At 56.1% G+C, this 7532-nt stretch overlaps 1 long non-coding RNA gene across 1 annotated transcript; it reads left to right on the top strand.

Moving 5' to 3' along the window:
• Positions 398–7461, top strand: LOC110259894. Its single transcript, XR_002342316.1, has 3 exons — positions 398–730; positions 3423–3491; positions 3603–7461. It is a non-coding gene; the product is annotated as an uncharacterized LOC110259894 (long non-coding RNA).

The following is a 7532-nucleotide window of genomic DNA, read 5'->3' as shown; positions in this document are numbered from 1 at the left end:
GGCGCGGCGGGGACCACTGCGCGGTTCCCCTGTGCCGGGGTCTGAAGGGAGCTGCACGAATTCACCCGGCTGGAGCTGGGCCTCCTCCCTAGGGCTACCTCCTCACCTTCCTCGTGTACCCAGGGCTGGAGGAGGACCCCTGGGGACCAGAGGAGAGGACCTTCCACAGGCATGAGCTCTCTGCCCGAGGGGAAGGGGCTCCCGGCTGCCCTACGATGTCACGGGCTGGCCCTTCCCCCACGCCATCGGGGGCATTCCTGCGGTTGGCAGAGAAGAAATCTACAACACCTTGGGCCTCCTTGTTTGTTCCCTTGTTGGCCTCCATGCCCAGGTGTGGCCCCTCTTCTGTTAACTCTCAGGGCTCCAGGGGCACAGAAAGGTTACCTGCCATCACAGGTGAAGCAGGGCAGAGCCAAACTCCCCGCATGGTAGGCTGCCGCCCAGGTGTCCCAGCCCGCAGATCCCACCTGCCTGCCCCGAGTTCTTCCGCTCTCCGCGGTCAAGGAGGCTTTCTCAGCCCTCCCTTCCTGAGCCATGAGCGCTGGGCCAGCCCTGAGCCCAAGAGCCTCCGGGGCCCCAGCAGTGAGAGAAATCAGCTGGCCTGAACTTCGGGTGTCACATCCGGCTACTCTGGTCTCCCTTCTCCCCATCTGAGACGTGAGGAGGGAACAGAGAGACCAGAACCTCCCCAGAGGCACCGGGAAAGGCGGAGGAGGAACTGAGCGAGCAGGTGAGAAGGCGGCTTGGGCAGGTGGGGGGAAGAGGCGTTGCTGTGCGCATGCTCAACGTGGGAGCAGATGGGTAAGTTTGAAGGTGTGGGCGACGCTGTCTATGGGCAATTTCTCCAGCAGAAAAGGTCCTTCCCCTGGCAGATTGGACCTAGGGGCCCCAATGGCTGTGCTGGAAAGGCACTTGGAGCCCCTCTGGTCCTGAAAGAAGCCTCTCCCGAGGCTGCACGGGAAGTGGAGGCAAACCCCACACACCCGCATCCTGCCCCTCCCCCCAGAGACTTTCTCCCCCAGTGAGAGCTGGCCAGGCCCCATCCTGCCCTGTGTCAGCCTCCACCCAGACCTCTCCCACCAGGGGGGCTCAGTCCCTCTTGGTGTCCAGCCAGCCCTCGGGGATGTTTGGGGTTGGAACTCTCTGCCAGGAGTCTAGCTTTAAGCCTTCATGCTGCAGTCCCAGGGCCTGATGACAGAGGCCCGAGCTTCCCTGCAGACCTGGACCCCTCCCTTCCCAAGGATGCCAGGCCCTCCTGGTGGCTTCTGCACCTGGGAGAGGGTTGTTTTTCCTGAAAACTGAGGCCTGGCTGGGTCAGGTTCCAGCTCGCCCTGGTAGGCTCCAGGTGGCATTAGGTAAGAGTTCCAGCCCAGTCCAGCCTTTGGAGGCCTGGCCCATCCCCCTCCACCTGTCCCGAAAGGCTGAACTAGGTCAGAGTGAGGGCAGAGGAGGGTGAGACCGGGCTTCATTCTCCCCTGCCACCCTGCAGGGTCCCTGAGCCTGGCACCCCACCCGGGGAGGCGGGGATGCTCACTCCCATTTTATGGATGAGCATATTGAAGCTCTAGGGAGGAAGCAACTTGGCCAGTAACGGCAGGTCTTCAGCCCATGGATCTTGCTCTGCTCTTCCCTCTGCCCAGGCGGCTCGTAGCCACGGAGGTGGCTTGCAAATGCCTGCTTGCCGAGGATCACTTGTGTGTTTGTGCATGTGAGCCTGTGTGCATATGCATGTGAGTTTCTGTGTGTGTGTGTGTGTGTATGGGGTGGGGGGAAGGGTTCCTCCATGAACCCCTCCCCCGCTTGGAGCCAGCTCTCCCCCTCCCCTCACAGCACCTTCCTGCCCTCCCTCTGCCCCCTCAGCAGCCTCCTACCTCTCCCTGAGCCCCCTTCCCAAGATGTATAAAGCTATCATTTAACTCCTGGGAGTCACGTTGAAATTCCTGCCCCTGGCCCCCAATCCTCGCCCTACCCACCCATGGCTGTCCTGGATGCTGGGCGTGGGTGGGACGGGGGAGCAGCAGTTACCCCTCTAGAGAACAGCTCCCCAGGGCGGCTGGCCACCAGCCTGGGCAGTGAACGACACCGCAGGTGTCTGTCCCCTGCGGGGTCGAGGGGCGCCTGCAACACTTGTGGCCACCGCTGAGACCTTGTCCCTCCCCAGCACCCCTCCAGCTGCTTTGATTTCCCGCTTGACCAAAGCTCTGGGTTCTAACCGCTGTGGCAGCCTGCCGGGTACGGCCAAGGTCCATGTCGCTGCAACATGGGGGGTGTCATAATCAGCTGGGGACACGATTCCTGGACCCACAGGCAGGGCTGGCCCGACTGGTGCCCAGCTGCCAAGCCCCTCTTGGGGGTTCGCTGGCCCCACCCCTCCTTTGCAGTGAGGGCCAGGCTCTGCTCTCCCTTTGAGTGGACAGGGCCGGACAGGGCCCCAGACAGACAAAAGGGAAAGTCAGAGTCTAGAAAGTTCCTCATGAGGCTGTGGAAAGCAAGGAGCCAGCTTCTAGTACAGGAGAGAGAACCAGAAAGGCGAGCCAGGGTATTGGGTGGCCGAAGCCCCTCCTGCAGACAGACCTTGGTGCTGTGTGTGTGTGTGTGTGTGTGTGTTCTGCTGGGAGAGGTGGAGCAGAGCACTGAGGAGGGAGGGACACGGGGGCACTGCCCGCTCCCCTGTTGGGAGCGGGGGCGCTGGCATAGGTCAGGACGCCTGCTTTACTATGTGACCTTGACCTCCCAGTTGAGGTCACTCAGCTGCAAAAGGAAGGGCATCCTGCCATCGCAGAGGCTGCTCTGGGAGCCATATGGCTGGTACAGTGGCACAGGGGGCATCTAAGGATGAACAGGCTGCCCAGGGAGACCGTGTGCTCCCGTCACTGAGGCGAGCAGACGAGAGGTGCTGGGGAGGGCTGAATTTGATGCACTGTAAGGTCCCGAAGACCATTAAATCTGAGAATGGGGACAGGGTGGGGCAGGTCACAATCTGCCTGGGCCTCGTCCATATAACGGGCATTTCTCCCAAACGCTCAGCTCCGGTCTATTCGCTGCTGTGCGAGGCACACCTGGGGACACCTCTCTCCTTTCCTTCCTTCTCATCCTGCACCCCAGTCTTGTCCTTTGTGGGCTCTACCTCCCTCGGGGCTCTGGGGGCGGGGGTAGGCAACGGGAGCAGTGGTGTCAGCAGACCTTACCCTCCAAGAGGCAGGATCACAGCTCAAGAGCAAACGCAGCTGCAAGATGCCACCCTTCTCCAGCCCCTAGCACCTTGTCCAGGGCTTTCCTGGGTCTTGCTGGGTCTCGGGGGAAGTTCCCGCCGATGGCCAGAGAGTGGCCCACCCTGGACCAGCTGGTGCAGCAAGACAGCTGTGTACACAGGAAGAGAGCCCACTCGAAAACAATGCCATCCCTGTCACCTTTGCCCCCAGCTGACCAGGACAATGGTGTGTCATCATCCTCTTCCTGCAAGGAGGGACCCCGGAGATGAGATGCCCCAGGTGAGAACCAGATCTCTTTTTGCTTCCCTGGGGGCCCAGCTGTGCTAGTCTGGGGTCCTCAGAGGAAAAAACAAAGACCTGAACACAGGCCCTCTGCTCTTCCCTCTCCAGCCTTCCTGTACCTCACCCCCGATGCCTGTCCCCTCTGATCGGTGGCCAACAGAGTGACTGGAACAGAAGGAAACAAACCATGCTCTTCCCAGCTCACACCACTTCGGTGCCGCCCACCCCCCACCCCCATCACACACATTGTCCTTTGTTCACGGGCTCATTCAGCAGATGATTATGAAAGGTCTGCTGAGTACCAGGCAGGGGTGCACAGGATCAGCTTACAGGCTGGCGGGGAGAAAGCCAGGAATGAAACAGACACACAAATGAATATCTAATTACCAACTGCGTCAAGTGGGGAAGGGAACGGAACAGAACGTGGTTCCATGAGGGTTTCAACAGAGGACCCTGGCTGGCCTGGTGGGGAGCAGGGGTTCACGAAGGACCCTGAGCAGGAGCTGCGAAGGAGAGTGCCAGAGGGTCATCTGTTGCAGAGACATCGAATAAGATGAGGAGAGAAAAATGTCCCCAGAGTAAAGCACACAGCTCTGGGCACAGCCATCAAGGCCCTTCAGGATGGCCTCCCAGGTATGTCCATGCACCTCCTGGCCGAAAGCACCGAGCCTACCGTGCAGTTGTTTGCACTGTCCTCCCAGCCCAGGCTTCCCCTGCCCCTTCTCCCGGCAAATGCCCAATGATCACACAAGCCTTGGCTCAAAAGCCACCTCCTCCATGAAGCCTTCCCTGACCACCACTCCTCAGGTAGAACATGTCACTATATCCTTGGGTGTTCCTCTAACACTCTGTACAAACCTCTGTTGGAGCACGTGGCAGATCATTTTGCCTGCCCAATGCCTACTCCCCACTTCTTCCTTCCTGAAAGAATTCTGATTTTCTTTGGAGAAATAGTGTTTCCAGCCCCAGCAATACATTGGGATTGTTCTAATCCAATCACAATAATCCTATGGTCCACTTTTCCAGACTTCCTTGCAGATAGAGGTGGCCAAACAACCCACTTCTGTCCAAAAGACATGAACACAAATCTATTGCAGAAGGAAGGACTGGAAAACCTTTGTCTTCCTCTCTTTATTCCATCTTGAACACAGATAGGATGGCTGGAGCTGTGGCAGCTACCTTGAGACTATGTGGGACAAGCCAAGGAAATTACAGAAATCTTGGCTCTGATACTATTGAACGGCTGAGCCAAAGCCAGCAGCAGTCCTACTTTGGACTTCTTGTTTTGTGTGCAAAAACAGTCTTCTTCATTTAAGCCGTTATTGATTGGGCTTTCTGTTGCTGGCAGCTGAGTGCTTCCCTGATACCTAGTACTTTATAATTGAATCCGTTGCATGTCTCTCTACCCTACCTGAGGGCAGGAATCATTCCCTATTTGTCTTCAGGACCTTCAGACTTAGCAGGGCGTTAGCAGTGAGCCAGAACCAAGAAAGGGTCCATTAACTGAAGAGAAGATTTCTGAAGACTAAGGCCACCCCCAGGTGGAGGTGGAAATAGCAGTGACTTCAGAGGCTTTGCACTAGTATTGCCAGGTAAAATCTAGGATACCCAGTTAAACTGAATTTCAGATAAATAAGTTGATGTAAGCCCCATATAATATCGGTGATATACTAACATTTATTGTTAATCTGAATTTCACATTTAACAGCATCCTGGATTTTTATTTGCTAAATCTTAAGGCTGTTTTCTACAAAAGTGCCCTCACCTGTGTTCAGGGCTTTTTCAGTGGGCATAGGTGGTGGGGCCTTCACCACCACTTAATCATACAGAGGGTGCCTTCTGACCCAGGCTGGCCTTCCATGGTCATTGTGAATGCCAGGGCCACCATTCATAGAGCTACCCTCCTGGAAAGGTTCTGGGAGCCTGAAGCAGCCCCCTCGGCATAGGCTCCTGTGGCTGGGCCTTCCAGCTTTGCGCCTGGCCAGTCAGGCCCCAGCCTGTGCTGAGGGCCCACTGTGAAATCAATGTTGACCCGAAGAAAAAGGCACAACCTACAAATTGTAAGTTTCAGTGTTTATTCAAAGACCTGGCTGGGGACTATAGCCTGGGAAACAGCCTCTCAGTAGCTCTGAAGGGAATGCTCCAAAGTGGTAGGAGGAGAGGCCAGCGTATGTGTATGTGTGATTTTGGTTGCAGAATACAGGCAATCAAGTATATCTCTGGGGAAGATGTCACTTTTTAGTCACAAGGAACAAATCTCTCAGTTAATGATTTTAGTGCTTTTTCTATGTAGGGGGAGATGCAGGAATCTGGGTCCATTAAAATTCTTACTGAGCCATATCTACCTAAGGGGCCTGTCTTTGCAAAGCCCAGAGTGCCTTATCTGTTTTTCTCTCTCGAAGTCCTTTCAGGGTGTCCTGCTGGTCAGCGACGGCCGTGGCTAATAACTCGATCCTTGCGGAACTAGATGGGAGGCCGCATTCTTTGTTTTACTCAGGTCGGCTGCGGATCCGCTCAGAGCCTGGGGACAAACCTGGCTCAGGTCCAAGCCCTGCCATGGACACCCTGTATAATCTTTAGCGAGTCATGCCGATTCTCTGAGCCTCGGTTTCCCCCTCTGTAAAACAGGGATTATAACCACCTCCCCGGGTTGGTAGCAACAGTGAAAGATTTGCTCATATAAAATTACTCTGGGTGCTTCGTGAGGCGGATGAAAGGGGGGGGCCCAGCAGCTGGGGCGTGTTCAACCTACTGATGAGAAGAGTAATTCGTCCCTCACCTGCTGGTCCAGGTCCCAATGTTGTCTGTTGCTACCTGACACATCAGTCCCAGATTGAGCAACTTAAAATAGCAAACATTTATTGTCTCACCATTTTTGTGGTCCAGAAATTTGAGAGTAGTTATGCAGGGTGGTTCTGCTCAGGGCCTCTCCTGAGGTTACAGTCAAGGTGTCACCCGAAGGCGTGACCGGGGCCGGAAGATCTGTTTCCATCGTTGTCCACTCACGTGGCTGCTGGTGGGAGAGCCCTGTGCTCTGCTGGCTGTTGGCAGAAGGGCCCCTTCTGTGGCACGTGGGTCTCTCCAGGAAGCTGCTCCAGGGTCCCCACAGTGTACCGGCTGGCATTCCCCTGGGGCTGGTGATGGAGGAGAGAGTAAGGCAGAAGTTACGATGTCTTTGATGACCACGTGTCATCTTTTCTGCCTATCCTAGTGGTCATGTAGGCCAGTCCTGACAGAGGGGATATATGATGGCGTGACTACCAGGACCCAGGGTCACCGAGGACCATCCCGGAGACTAGCTGTCACTGTCCCCTGCTCCCTCACATACCAGCAACCTGGCCATTATGTTCCCCTCTTTCTTCATGCTCTCTCTCCCTCGGTCACCCAAGCCAGGATTGGGACTCTGCAATGCCTCTCTGACCAGTTCCTCCGTTCTTCCTCTCTGTCCCCACCCAGATGAGATCCTCGTCACTTCTCTCCTACAAACCCAGGCTTTTCTAATCCAAAACGTACATGTCGCACAAAACTTTCATTGGCTCCCCAGCATACACGGATTCCTGAGCGAGACACTCAGCCCCATGCCTGGCCTCCTTCTATCTCTCCAGCCCCTGCTCACCACTCCCCAACGGGCCTGACTTGAGCCTCGCCGGCTATCCACTGTGAAAGTTATACCCCTGCCTTGACCTTGTTAACTCTGCCTGGAACACATACTCTTCATCTGGCCATAGAACTCTTAGGCATCCTTCAAAACCCACTTCCCAGAATCCTCCTCTGCCTGCCCAGGACAGTTAGTCTGTCCCTTCCCAGTCACCCTCCAGCCTCTGCTCACAAGCTTGTAACCATCTAAGTACCTGCCAAACCCTCGCTTCATAGCTCTGGGCTTCCCCAGGGCAGTCACAGAGCCTAGCTCATCTCAGTGTCTTTAGAACAAAGCCCAGGGCTGGGCACATGGGTGGGGGTTCTGCTGACTAATGTTGGGGAGGGGTGCAGGTAGGGCTGGGGGGAAGATCAGGTAGGATACATTTAGCTGCCCCTAAC

This window comes from Sus scrofa, chromosome 3 (assembly GCF_000003025.6).
Source record: "Sus scrofa isolate TJ Tabasco breed Duroc chromosome 3, Sscrofa11.1, whole genome shotgun sequence".
NCBI lineage: Eukaryota > Metazoa > Chordata > Mammalia > Artiodactyla > Suidae > Sus > Sus scrofa.
Note: the sequence above shows the minus strand (reverse complement) of the source record. Positions and strands in the feature narration are given on the sequence as shown.